Genomic DNA, 12,900 nt, shown 5'->3' with positions numbered 1-12,900 from the left:
GAATATTGCCCAGGTCTTGCAACATTTGCTGATGGACTGCTTTAGTATCGGAGGAGTCATAAATGGAGAACATGAGCAAACATCCCTATTTCTAACCTGATCATAGAAGGAAGGTTTTTGATGAAGCAGCTAAAGATAGTGGCTTAGGATGGCACCCTGATGGATGCCTGCCGTGACGCCCTGGAACTGATGACCAACCTTCCAACAACTGCAACATCTTCCTTTGTGGTAGGCATGACACCAACCAGCAAGAGTTTCCCCCCCCAATTCCCATCAACTCCAGTTTTGCTAAGGCTCCTTGATGCCATGCCCAGTCAAATACTGCTTTGATGTTCAGGGCCACTTTCTAACGTTACTTCTGGAGGTCAGCTCTTTTGTCCGTTTGAACAAGGGCTGTAATAATGAGGTCAGGAGCAGAGTGATCTGAGCAGAACCCAAACAGATCTCAATTATTACTTTGACACAATCATTTAGTCCAAAAGTATATTTTGCAACAATGTGTGGACTTTGTGCTAAAACAAACACTGAAGTTTGATTGAAGCCAAGAGCACTCGCCATTTTTGCAGAGTCAATCTGACAGCAGCTTCCAGTGACCACACATATACACTTAAATGTAAATTGGAAGATGCTGTCTGCCAATGCCTAGATGGCCATCATAGTATCTGATCGTCTGACTAGCTGTTCAAATATATTCAATGATGTGAATCGTACTTGCCCTTTGTGTACAGTACATTAAATGTACCAGAACAGGTCAAGGATTGTCCGTTTTAAATCACAAGATAAGTCTTAATTGCCAAATCACCTCCAACAACAAAAAATAATGTTTACCAATCTGGACTCTCCAACCTTCAAAATTTCAATTATTAGAACCATAGTAAAGTTACATTGAAAATGGGAGCAGGCCATTCGATCCCTCAAGCTTGCTTTGCCATGCTGATCCTCATATAACTGATCCCCACAGCCTGACACCTTTAGAGTCTAGAAATGTATTTCCTTCTTAAATATATTCAGTGACTTGGTCTCCATAGCCTTCTGCGATAGACAATGCCACCGTTCATTACCCTCCAACTCATCTTAGTTCAAAATTATCCTGAGACTGTGACCCCTTGTTGACAATCTTGCCATCCCAGAAAATCAGTCTGGTGATCCTTTGTTGCACTTTCACTATCCACTCTCTTAAGGATATCAACTCCAGGTGTGGTCTCACCAAGGCCCTCTACAACAGCTGTAAACCATCCTTGTTCCTGTACTCAAATGCTCTTGCATTGAAGACCAATGTACCATTCCTAACTGCTAGCTACGCCTGCATGCTTGCTTTCAGTAATTGGTATAAAAGGACACCCAGGTCCCTTTATACATCAACATTTCCCAATCTAATACAATTTAAATAATACTCTGGCATTCTGTTTTTTCTACCACATTGTTTTTTCTACCAAGTGGATAATGTCACACTTATGCATATTATACTGCATTTGCCTGCTTTCCTATGTGAGATTTATGAAAAGCTTTCTGAAAATCCAAATACACCACATCCACTCATTCTCCCACATCTATTACACTGCAGAAAGAAGCCATTCAGCCCTTCATTTCTATGCCACCTACAAGAGAAAACAAAATAACAAACACTCTTTCTAATCCCACTTTCCAGCACCTGGTCTGGAGCCTTGCAGGTTACAGCCTTTCAGGTGCAGTTCCAGGTACCTTTTAAATGAGTTGAGCTTGTCAACCTCAAAACCACCAATTTCAGCAGCGAATTCCAGACACCTATCATCGTCTGGGTGAAAACACATTTCCTCATGTCCCCTAGAATCCTTCTTTCAATCCCGTAAATCTATGTCCCATGCTAACTGACCCATCAGCTGTGGGAAACAAGTCTTTCCTGTTTTCCCTATCCAGGCTCATCAATTTTGTACACCTCAATTAGGTCACCCCTCAGGTCTCCTCTGTGCCAAGCCCCTAGCCTATCCAATCTCTCCTCATAGCTGCAATTATCAACATTCTTGTAAATATCCCCTGCAGTCACTCCAGAGCAAATTATGTCCTTCCTGTAATGTGATGACCAGAGCTGTACACAAAACTTCAGCTGTGGCCCAATCATCAGCATTTATATAGTTCCAACATTACATCCCTACTTTTGTATTCTATACCTCATCAAATAAAGAAAAGCATTCCATATGTTTTCTTTAGCACCACATCCACCTGTCCTGACACCTTCAGGGACCTGTGGACATGCACTCTTAAGGTCTCACTTCCTCAACCCCTCTCAATATCCTTCCATTTATTGAGTATTCCCTTGCTTTGGGCGCCTGCCCAATGCATCACCTCATACTTATCTGAATTAATTCCATTCACTTTTCTGCTCACTCAACCAAATCATTGATATTGTTTTGGAGCTATCCTCGTCACATGCAGACTCCACACAGACAGTAACACAAGCCGGGAATCGAACCCTGGTCCCTGGTGCTGTGAAGCAAGTGCTAACCACTGTACTACCGTGCTGCCCACAGAGGGCGTTGCGTGCTTTTCATAGAATGCCTACAGTGCAAAAGGAGGCCCATTAAGCCTGCACCGATTCTCCAAAAGAGCACCCCACATAGGCCCACTCCCCTGTCCTATCCCCATAACCCCACCTAACCTTTGAACACTAGTGGGCAATTTAGCATGGCCAATCCACCTCACAAAGAACGTTGCAACACAGGAACAGGCCCTTCGGTCCACCAAGCTTGCGCCGATCCAGATTCCTTATTTAGACCTACTACTTATTCCCCAAATGATCTGTATCCCCCCATTCATGTGTCTATCAAGATACATCTTAAAAGTTGCTATCATGCCTGCCTTCATCACCTCCACTGGAAATGCGTTCCAGGCACCCACCACCCTCTGCGTGAAAAACTTTCCCCCTCTTACCTTGAACCTATGCCTCTTGTAATTGAGTCTACCACCCCTGGGAAAAAGCTTCTGACTATTCACCGTCTAAACCTCTTGTAATTCTGTAGATCTCAAATCGGTTCTCCCCTCAGCCTCCGTCTTTCCAACGAAAACAATCCAAGTTTATTCAACCTCTCCTCATAGCTAACACCCTCCAGACCAGGCAACATCCTGGTAAACTTTCTTTGCACTCTCTCCAAAGCATCCACATCCTTCTGGAAGTGTGGCGGCCAGAACTGCACGCAAAGTTTTATACAACTGTAACATGACCTGCCAATTCTTGTGCTCAATGACCCTGCCGATGAAGGCAAGTATGCCGTATGCCTTCTTGACCAGCTCATCCACCTGCATTGCCACTTTCTTTTTTTTTGAAAATAATTTTTATTTCAGGTTTTCATAAAATATCAATAACAAAATGAGAAAGAAAAAAGAACCCAACAGGGTTAAGTACAAAACACAATCTAAAAAAGCAACCCCCCAAACCCCTTCCCCAGTACCTAAATAATAAATTAACATTAACACCCCGACTTAAGACAACAGGTGTATGCACCCCTCAGACCCTTCCAGTGTAAATAACATAAACAAAAATAAAGTAAACACCCCCACAAGCTGCTGCTGCCATTGACCAATGTCTAGCGTTCTGCCAGAAAGTCTAAGAACGGTTGCCACCGCCTAAAGAACCCTTGTACCGACCCTCTCGAGGCGAATTTCACCCTCTCCAATTTAATGAACCCTGCCATATCGCTGATCCAGAATTCCATGCTTGGGGGCCTCGTATCTTTCCACTGAAGGAGAATCCTTCGCCGGGCTACCAGGGACGCAAAGGCCAGAATTCCGGCCTCTTTCGCCTCCTGCACTCACGGCTCCTCTGCCACCCCAAATATTGTGAGCCCCCAGCCCGGTTTGACCCTGGATCCTACCACCCTCGACACCATCCTCGTTACGCTCTTCCAAAATTCCTCCAGCGCTGGGCATGCCCAGAACATATGGGTGTGATTTGCTGGGCTCCCTGAGCACCTAACACACCTGTCCTCACCGCCAAAGAACCTGCTCATCCTTGTCCCGGTCATGTGTGCCCTGTGCAGCACCTTAAACTGTATGAGGCTGAGCCTCGCGCATGAAGAGGAAGAGTTCACCCTCCCTAGGGCATCTGCCCACGTCCCCTCTTCGATCTCCTCTCCCAACTCCTCCTCCCACTTACCTTTCAACTCCACCACCGAGGCCTCCTCCTCCTCCTCCTGCATCACCTGGTAAGTTTCCGAGATCTCTCCGCCCCCCCCCCCCCCCCCCCCCCCGAGAGGACCCTGTCCTGTACTGTGTGTGGCAGTAGCCGTGGGAATTCCACCACCTGCCATCTGGCAAACGCCCTTACCTGTAAGTACCTGAAGGTGTTCCCCGGGGGGAGCCCGTACTTCTCCTCCAGCTCACCCAAGCTCGCGAACTTCCTGTCCACAAACAGGTCCCCCAACTTTCGTATGCCTGCCCTGTGCCACCCCGAGAACCCTCCACCTGTTCTTCCTGGGGCGAACCGGTGGTTCCCCCGTAATGGGGTCCACGCCGAGGCCCTAACTTCCCCCCTATGCCGCCTCCACTGCCCCCAAATTTTGAGGGCCGCCACCATCACCGGGCTCGTGGTATACCTCCTTGGAGGGAGCGGCAGCGGTGCCATTGCCAGCGCCCCCAGACTCGTACCCACACAGGACGCCGTCTCCAGCCTCTTCCATGCAGCCCCCTCCCCTTCCATCACCCACTTGCGCACCATTGTCGCATTGGCGGCCCAGTAGTACCCACAGAGGTTGGGCAGCGCCAGCTCCCCCCTACCTCTACTCCGCTCCAGGAACACCCTTCTCACCCTCTGAGTCCCTCGCGCCCACACAAACCCCCATTCTACTCCTGTTAACCCGCCTGAAAAAAGCCTTCGGGATAAATATGGGGAGGCACTGCACCCTACCCACCAGGTACAGCGGCAACGTGTCCCACCTCTTGAACTCCTCCTCCATTTGCTCCACCAGCCTTTTAAAGTTAAGCCTATGCAGGGCCCCCCAGCTCCTGGCCACCTGGACCCCCAAATATCTGAAACTCCTCTCCGCCCTTTTTAGTGGGAGCTCGCCAATCCCCCTCTCCTGGTCCTCTAGCTGAACTACGAACAGCTCGCTCTTCCCCATATTGAGCTTGTACCCCGAAAAGTCCCCGAATTCCCTAAGCATCCTCATTACCTCTGGCATTCCTCCCACCGGGTCCGTCACATACAGCAGCAGGTCGTCCGCATAAAGCGACACCCTATGCTCCTCCCCACCCCGCACCAACCCCCTCTTCAGGGACTTTTACGAGGAATTGTACCGATCCGAGCCCCCACGGGAAGAGGGAGGGATGGGCCGCTTCCTGGACCAATTGAGGTTTCTAATGGTGGAAGAGGGACTGGTGGTGGGACTGGGGAACCTGATTGGGCTGGAGGAGCTGACCAAAGGGATAGGAAGCATGCAGGCGGGGAAGACACCGGGGCCGGACGGTTTCCCGGTCGAATTCTATAAAAAATATATAGACCCTTTGGGCCCGTTGCTAGTCAGGGGCTTCAATGAGGCAAAGGGGGGGGGGGCCTTGCCCCCGACGATGTCCCAGGCACTGATCTCCTTGATCCTGAAGCAGGACAAGGATCCCCTGCAGTGTGGGTCTTACAGACTGATTTCCTTGCTAAATGTAGATGCCAAGGTGCTGGCGAAGGTCTTAGCCACGAGGATTGAGTGCCGCAGATCATCCATGAAGACCAGACGGGGTTTGTGAAGGGGAGGCAGTAGAACGCAAATGTGCGGAGGCTTTTGAACGTTATCATGGTGCCGGCGAGGGAGGGGGAGGCGGAGATAGTGGTGGCGATGGACGCTGAGAAAAGCCTTCGATACGGTAGAGTGGGGGTACCTGTGGGAGGTGAAGAGGTTCGGGTTTGTCAGGTGGGTTAGGCTGTTGTATGAGGTCCCGATGGCGAGTGTGGCCACAAATAGGAGGAGGTCCGAGTACTTTCGGTTGCACCGAGGGACAAGACAGGGGTGTCCCCTGCCCCTCGCACTGGCGATTGAACCCCTGGCTATGGCACTGAGGGAGTCAAGGAACTGGAGGGGGTTGGTGCGGGGTGGAGCATAGGGTGTCACTCCATGCGGACGATCTGCTGCTTTATATGGCGGACGTGGTGGGGGAAATGCTGGAGGTAATGAGGATTCTTAGGGAATTCGGGGACTTTTCGGGGTACAAGCTCAACATGGGGAAGAGCGAGCTGTTCGTGGTTCACCCAGGGGACCAGGCGAGCTCTCAGTAAAAAGGGTGGAGAGGAGCTTCAGGTATTTGGGGGTCCAGGTGGCCAGGAGCTGGGGGGTCCTGTGTAGGCTTCATTTTACAAGGCTGGTGGAGCAAATGGAGGAGTTCAAGAGGTGGGACGCGTTGCCGCTGTCCTTGGCGGGTAGGGTGCAGTCAATCAAAATGACGGTGCTCCCAAGGTTTTTGTTCCTGTTCCAGTGTCTCCCCGTGTTTATCCCGAAGGCTTTTTTTAGGCGGGTTAACAGGAGTATAATGGGGTTTGTGTGGGCGCGAGGGACTCCCGAGGGTGAGAAGGGTGTTCCTGGAGCGGAGTAGAGATGGGGGGGGGGGGGGGGGGGACTGGCGCTGCACAGCCTCTGTGGGTACTACTGGGCCGCCAATGCAACAATGGTGTGCAAGTGGGTGATGGAGGGAGAGGGGGCTGCATGGAAGAGGCTGGAGACGGCGTCTTGTGGGGGTACGGGTCTGGGGGCGCTGGCAACAGCACCGCTGTCACTCCCTCCAAGGAGGTATACCACGAGCCCGGTGGTGGCGGCTGCCCTCAAATTTTGGGGGCAGAGGCGGCGGCATAGGGGGGGGGGGGGGGGAAAAGAGTTGGGGCCTCGGTGTGGACCCCAATACGGGGGAACCACCGGTTCGCCCCAGGGAGAACAGGTGGAGGGTTTTCGGGGTGACGAAGGGCATGGATACGAAGGTTGGGGGACCTGTTTGTGGACGGGAAGTTTGCGAGCCTGGGTAAGCTGGAGGAGAAGTACGGGCTCCCCCTGGGGAACACCTTCAGGTACTTACAAGTGAGGGCGTTTGCCATACGGCAGGTGGTGGAATTCCCACGGCTACTGCCACACACAGTACAGGACAGGGTGCTCTCGGGTGGGGGGGGGGGGGGGGGGGGGGGGGGGAGAGATCTCGGAAACTTACCAGGTGATGGAGGAGGAGGAGGAGGCCTCGGTGGTGGAGGTGAAAGGTAAGTGGGAGGAGGAGTTGGGAGAGGAGATTGAGGAAGGGACGTGGGCAGATACCCGAGGGAGGGTGAACTCTTCCTCTTCATGCGCGAGGCTCAGCCTCATATAGTTTAAGGTGCTGCACAGGGCACACATGACCGGGACAAGGATGAGCCGGTTGTTTTGGGGAGGGGAAACAGGTGTGTTAGGTGCTCAGGGAGCCCAGCAAAATCACACCCATATGTTCTGGGCATGCCCAGCGCTGGGGGAAATTTGGAAGGGCGTAGCGAGGAGGGTGTCGAGGGTGGTATGATCCAGGGTCAAACCGGGCTGGCGGCTCGCAATATTTGGAGTGGCAGAGGAGCCGGGATTGCAGGAGGAGAAAGAGGCCGGTATTCTGGCCTTTGCGTCCCTGGTAGCCCAGCGAAGGATTCTTCTTCAGTAGAAGGATGCGAGGCCCCCAAGTGTGGAATCCTGGATCAGCGATATGGCAGGGTTCATTAAATTGGAGGGGGTGAAATTCGCCTTGAGAGGGTCGGTACAAGGGTTCTTTAGGCAGTGGCAACCATTCTTAGACTTCCTGGCAGAACGGTAGACATTGGTCGATGGCAGCAGCAACTTGGGGGTGTGGGGGTGTGGGGGGGGGGACTTTATTTCTGTTTTTGTTATTTACACTGAAGAGTCTGAGGGGGTGTGCATACCTGTTGTGTTAAGTCGGGGTGTTAATGTTAATTTATGATTTATGTACAGGGGGGAGGGGGGTATGGAGGGTTGCTTTTCTAGACTGTGTTTTGTACTTAACCCTGTTGGGTTCTTTTTTCATTTTGTTATTGATTTTTTATGAAAACCTTAATAAAAAAATGTTTTTTTTTTTTTTTTTTAAAAAGTACTGATGTAGAAAAACCGTCTGAAAGGGCTTCATGTAGAGGTGTACTCAAACAAGAGGTATTTAAAGGATTTCAGCTGAAGAAGGTTATGAAGACGAGAGAGGTGAGGTTTTCAGATGTAAACACAAGGACAACTGATGAAATTAGGAGACATGGGATAAATGTAGGCCAGCAAGGATGGCATTAAATGGGGCCTGGTGCAGGATAGCACACAGAACAGACATTTTGATCTGTTAAGTTTAGAATTATGCAGATTGAGGCACTTCCAAGAGAGTATTTTATTAGTCAAGAATGGAGATGCCAATGGCACAGAGAAAAGTTTCAAGGCTGAGGTAGGACAGGTACAGGGGATGGTATGCCGGTATTACAAGTGGTCTTTATAATGGAGAGAACATGCAGGTAGTAACTCAGCTCAAAAGATGTTGCAAACAGATTGGGTCAGCCCAACAGTGCCCAGTGGCAGGAAGCAAGGTGAACTAGAAGAAACTACAGCTCATATATAATTGAACATTAAACATTCAATCTGGCAACATGGAAACAGTCGAGAAATCAAGAGAAGTTGAGTTTCATCAGCTAGCATATAATGAATAAAGCACAAGAAGAGGATATTCAGCCTACAATGCCAGTGAGGGCCCTGAAAGTGCTTTATGAGTAGCCCCACTCACCTGCTCTCCATAACCCAGATTTTTTCCCCCTTTGAGTACAAACAGAAATACAATATCTTTTTGAAGGTTCTTTTTGAATCTGCTTATATACAAACCGTCAGCAAGTTATTACTGTTGAAATAATGTAAAAAATTGAAGTGTTACCAGCATTACCAGTTTACAGTGCAATTTAATGAGGGGTAGTGAGCCACTTTCTTGAACCCTTGGAAGTCCATGTGCTGTTGTTTACGAGAGTTCCCACGTCAGGGTGACAAGTGACTTGAGAAGTGAATTTGCAAGTCATGTTTTTCCCATGTGGCAGTTTCCCTTGGATCTTCCAGTTAGAGTTTACTGGTTTAGGTGATCCTGTTGGAAGGAATCTTTACAAGGTGCAGCAGTGCATCTTGTAGATAGTACACAATGCAGCCAGGGTGCATCAATGGTGGAGGGAATGTTTAAGCTAGGGAAGGGTGCAAATCAAGTGGGCTGTTTTGCACTAGATGTGGAACTACACTCATCCAGACAAGTGGAGAGTATACCACCACCCTCAGGACTTGCAGACAGGCTTCAGGAACTCGGGTGGTGAATTAGCGGACTTGCTCTTGTAGCCACACTATTTACCAAGCTGGTCCAAATTAAGTATCTGGTCAGTGGTTAATTGTCAATGCGGAGAGAGTTATTTAGCAATAAAAATGCAATTAAATGTTGTGGGGAGATGGTTAAATACTCTCCTGTTATAAATGGCCATTGCCTCACAATTGTGCAGCACAAATTTCACCTGACATCTAATCCTGGATACTGTCCAAGTTTTGCTGCATTTTAGGCATGGACTGCTTCAACATCAGAGGAGCCACAACTGGTGGAACATTATGCAATCATCAGCAAACATCCCCACTTCTGAGCTTATGTTTAAAGGAAGGTCATTGATGAAGCAGCTGAAGATGGGTGTGCCTAGGACACCACCCTGAGGTACTCCTGCAGTTATGTCCTGGAGCCAAGATGATTGACCTCCAACCACCCACAACCATCTTCCTTTGTGCCAGGTATGACTCCAACCAGCAGAGAGTCTCTCTCCCTCCCCCCAATTCCCACAGACCCAGCTTTGCTGTACTAGAGTCAAATGGTGCCATGATGTCAAGGGCTGTCACTCACATCACCCCTGGCATTCAGCTCTATCTGCCATATCTGAACCAGGGCTGTAATGCGAACAGGATGATTCAATGGTACCCAGGCCCAAAGCCCAATTTTAAAAAAAAGGCACATGCAATATTTTTCCCATATCAGGTGATACGGTATCACATGATCAAACCTTCTGGCTTGGCAACCCTGTTTGTTATCAATTGCTCTCCAGAATGTTCCTTTGGATTTTGGCAGAACTCAAACGGGGATGGTACTGGCTGTGGGGTCCAGTTATTTGTACGAGATTTTTTTTTTAAATGCAGCAATAACACGAGCAGATATTACTGAGTGCTTCTACGATTTAGACCAGAAGGAAGTAAGTAAACCATTGCCCGGCCCTCCACCCACTCAGTTCATTGAACCTGAATAAACAGAAAGGTCAATGCCACCGCACTGGGGCCACACCGGCCGTTTCATTCAAATATTCAAATGGTTCGAACCGCCGAGCACGAGCGGAACTCCACCAGCTTCAGTCAGTCCCGGGCTCCAGGTGACCAGCTCCAAACCCCCAACATTTCATCCCGAGACGTGCCTCGCGTTTAATATTTAATGGCGCATTGCTTAGGGTTGTGCCCCGCTCTCTCTCTCTCTCTCTCTCACCTGCCTGTGTGCATGTGCCGGTAAATGAAGCCCGCTTGTCCCACCTTAAATCCGTTCATGGCGCGCGCTCCCTCTCTCACTCCCCTACCATCGCTGCCGGGCAGCTTCAGCTCACCCAAACTTTCCCGACGGGGAGGAGAAAAACACAACCATCGCGAGGTCGCACCGGGACCACCCCTCCCGCCCAATCAGCGGAGCGCAGCGGGGAACGTCACAGTGGAGGGTTGGGCGCTGCTCGAGTGCGTGGTGAGATCTGATTGGAGGGTCTGGTGGTTGCAGCGTTCGGAGCGCTCTCGTGATTGTTGCCTGACAACGAAAATATTGGTCAAGTCACAACCTCCCCGGCTCGGGGTGCGACGGGTGTTGTGTCAACGGCCAGTATGTGCGACCAGATACATGTGTTTGAGGAGGGATTTCATAGATGGGCAGATCATAGAAATTGCCGACAATCGATCTGGAATGAACTAACCGAATTACCTGTGGCACAGGGGGAGGATTGACGTCTTCTGATCTATGAACTATACAGAAACAAAAACAGTTTATATTTATACAGCGCCTTCTAAGTAATGAAACGGCTAGCATTATCAAACGAAGTACGACATTGAACCACATAAGGAGATATTAAATCAGATGACTAAAAGATTGGTCCAGCAGTATTTTTAAAGGGAGGAAGAAAGACAGAAAGCTGTATGAATTGTATTCCAGAGCGTAGGGCCCAGATAATTATTATAATGTGTCTCACTGCTGTGGAGGTGTCTCTGTTATAATCTTGGGTCTTGTATATTTAAACTTAAACCGTGTATTACTAGTCTTTATAAGTGTTTATTGATCCAAGATATTGTCGTGCATGGTGCTGCTTCTGCCGAGCAGGTAAGCTATTTCTTGAGTTTCTCTAGACTTCATGCAAAGTCTATTACCATGAGACTCTATACAACATAGCAGTGCTATTTTCCAGTCCCACGTTAACCCTTGCTGTGCCTAGAACCTTTACATTACAGTGGCATGCAGGCACCATAACACAACAGACATGGTCACCAATGGTGGAGCAATTACAATTGAGAATGCACACGGCCAGAATTAGACAAGCACAGATCTCAGAGAGTTGTGGGGCTGGAAGAGATTACAGAAATGGGGAAAGTCAAGGCCATGGAGAGGTTTGAAAACTAGGATGAGAATTTTAAAATCAAGGGACTGCTTGACCGGGAGTTAACAAAGACCGGTGAGTACTGGAGTTGACATGATGAATGGGACTTATTCCAAATTTAACCTGTCCCTACTCTACTCTGAGGTCCCCACCTGCTTCAAGAAGACTACCATCATACCGGTACCAAAGAAGAACCGGGCAACGTGCCTCAATGACTACCGACCAGTGGCCCTGACTTCAGTCGTAATGAAGTGCTTCGAGAGGTTGATCATGAAGCGCATCACCTCCATACTCCCAGAACGCCTTGATCCACTGCAATTCGCATACCGCTGCAACCGGTCCACATCAGACACCATTTCCCTGGCCCTGCACTCATCCCTAGAGCATCTCGAAAACAAGGACTCCTACATTAGACTCCTATTTATTGACTACAGCTCTGCCTTCAACACCATAATCCCAGCCAAGCTCATATCAAAGCTCCAAAACCTAGGACTTGGCTCCCCACTCTGCAACTGGATCCTCGATTTTCTGACCAACAGACCACAATCAGTAAGAATGAACAACAACACCTCCTCCACAATAGTCCTCAATACCGACGCCCCGCAAGGCTGCGTACTTAGCCCCCTACTCTACTCCCTGTACACACACGACTGTGTGGCAAAACTTGGCTCCAACTCCATCTACAAGTTTGCTGACGATACAACCATAGTGGGTCGGATCTCGAATAACGATCTGTCCGAATGCAGGAGGGAGATAGAGAACCTAGTGGAGTGGTGTAGCGACAACAATCTCTCCCTCAATGCCAGCAAAACTAAAGAGCTGGTAATTGACTTCAAGAAGCAAAGTACTGTACACACCCCTGTCAGCATCAACGGGGCCGAGGTGCAGATGGTTAGCAGTTTCAAATTCTTAGGGGTGCACATCTCCAAATATCTGTCCTGGTCCACCCACGTCGACGCTACCACCAAGAAAGCACAACAGCGCCTATACTTCCTCAGGAAACTAAGGAAATTCGGCATGTCCACATTGACTCTTACCAACTTTTACAGATGCACCATAGAAAGCATCCTATCGGGCTGCATCACAGCCTGGTATGGCAACTGCTCGGCCCAGGACCGCAAGAAACTTCAGAGAGTCGTGAACACCGCCCAGTCCATCACACGAACCTGCCTCCCATCCATTGACTCCATCTACACCTCCCGCTGCCTGGGGAAAGCGGGCAGTATAATCAAAGATCCCTCCCACCCGGCTTATTCTTCCAACTTCTTCCA

General features: G+C 49.4%; 1 protein-coding gene across 2 annotated transcripts in view; it reads right to left on the bottom strand.

Annotated features, from left to right (window-relative positions):
* Positions 1-10,661, bottom strand: part of slc30a9 (solute carrier family 30 member 9) — a 201,548-nt gene extending 190,887 nt beyond the window's left edge. Inside the window, exon 1 of one of the 2 annotated variants that reach the window (XM_072496665.1) lies at positions 10,486-10,661. The gene's annotated coding sequence lies outside the window, so the exon portion shown is untranslated. The remainder of the gene's footprint in view (positions 1-10,485) is intronic. The other variant, XM_072496666.1, reaches the window with a different exon arrangement.
* Between the last annotated feature and the right edge of the window lie 2,239 nt (positions 10,662-12,900).

Source organism: Scyliorhinus torazame, chromosome 3, assembly GCF_047496885.1.
Source record: "Scyliorhinus torazame isolate Kashiwa2021f chromosome 3, sScyTor2.1, whole genome shotgun sequence".
NCBI classification, from domain to species: domain Eukaryota; kingdom Metazoa; phylum Chordata; class Chondrichthyes; order Carcharhiniformes; family Scyliorhinidae; genus Scyliorhinus; species Scyliorhinus torazame.
The sequence above is the reverse complement of the archived record's forward strand: the minus strand, read 5'-3'. Positions and strand labels throughout refer to the sequence as shown.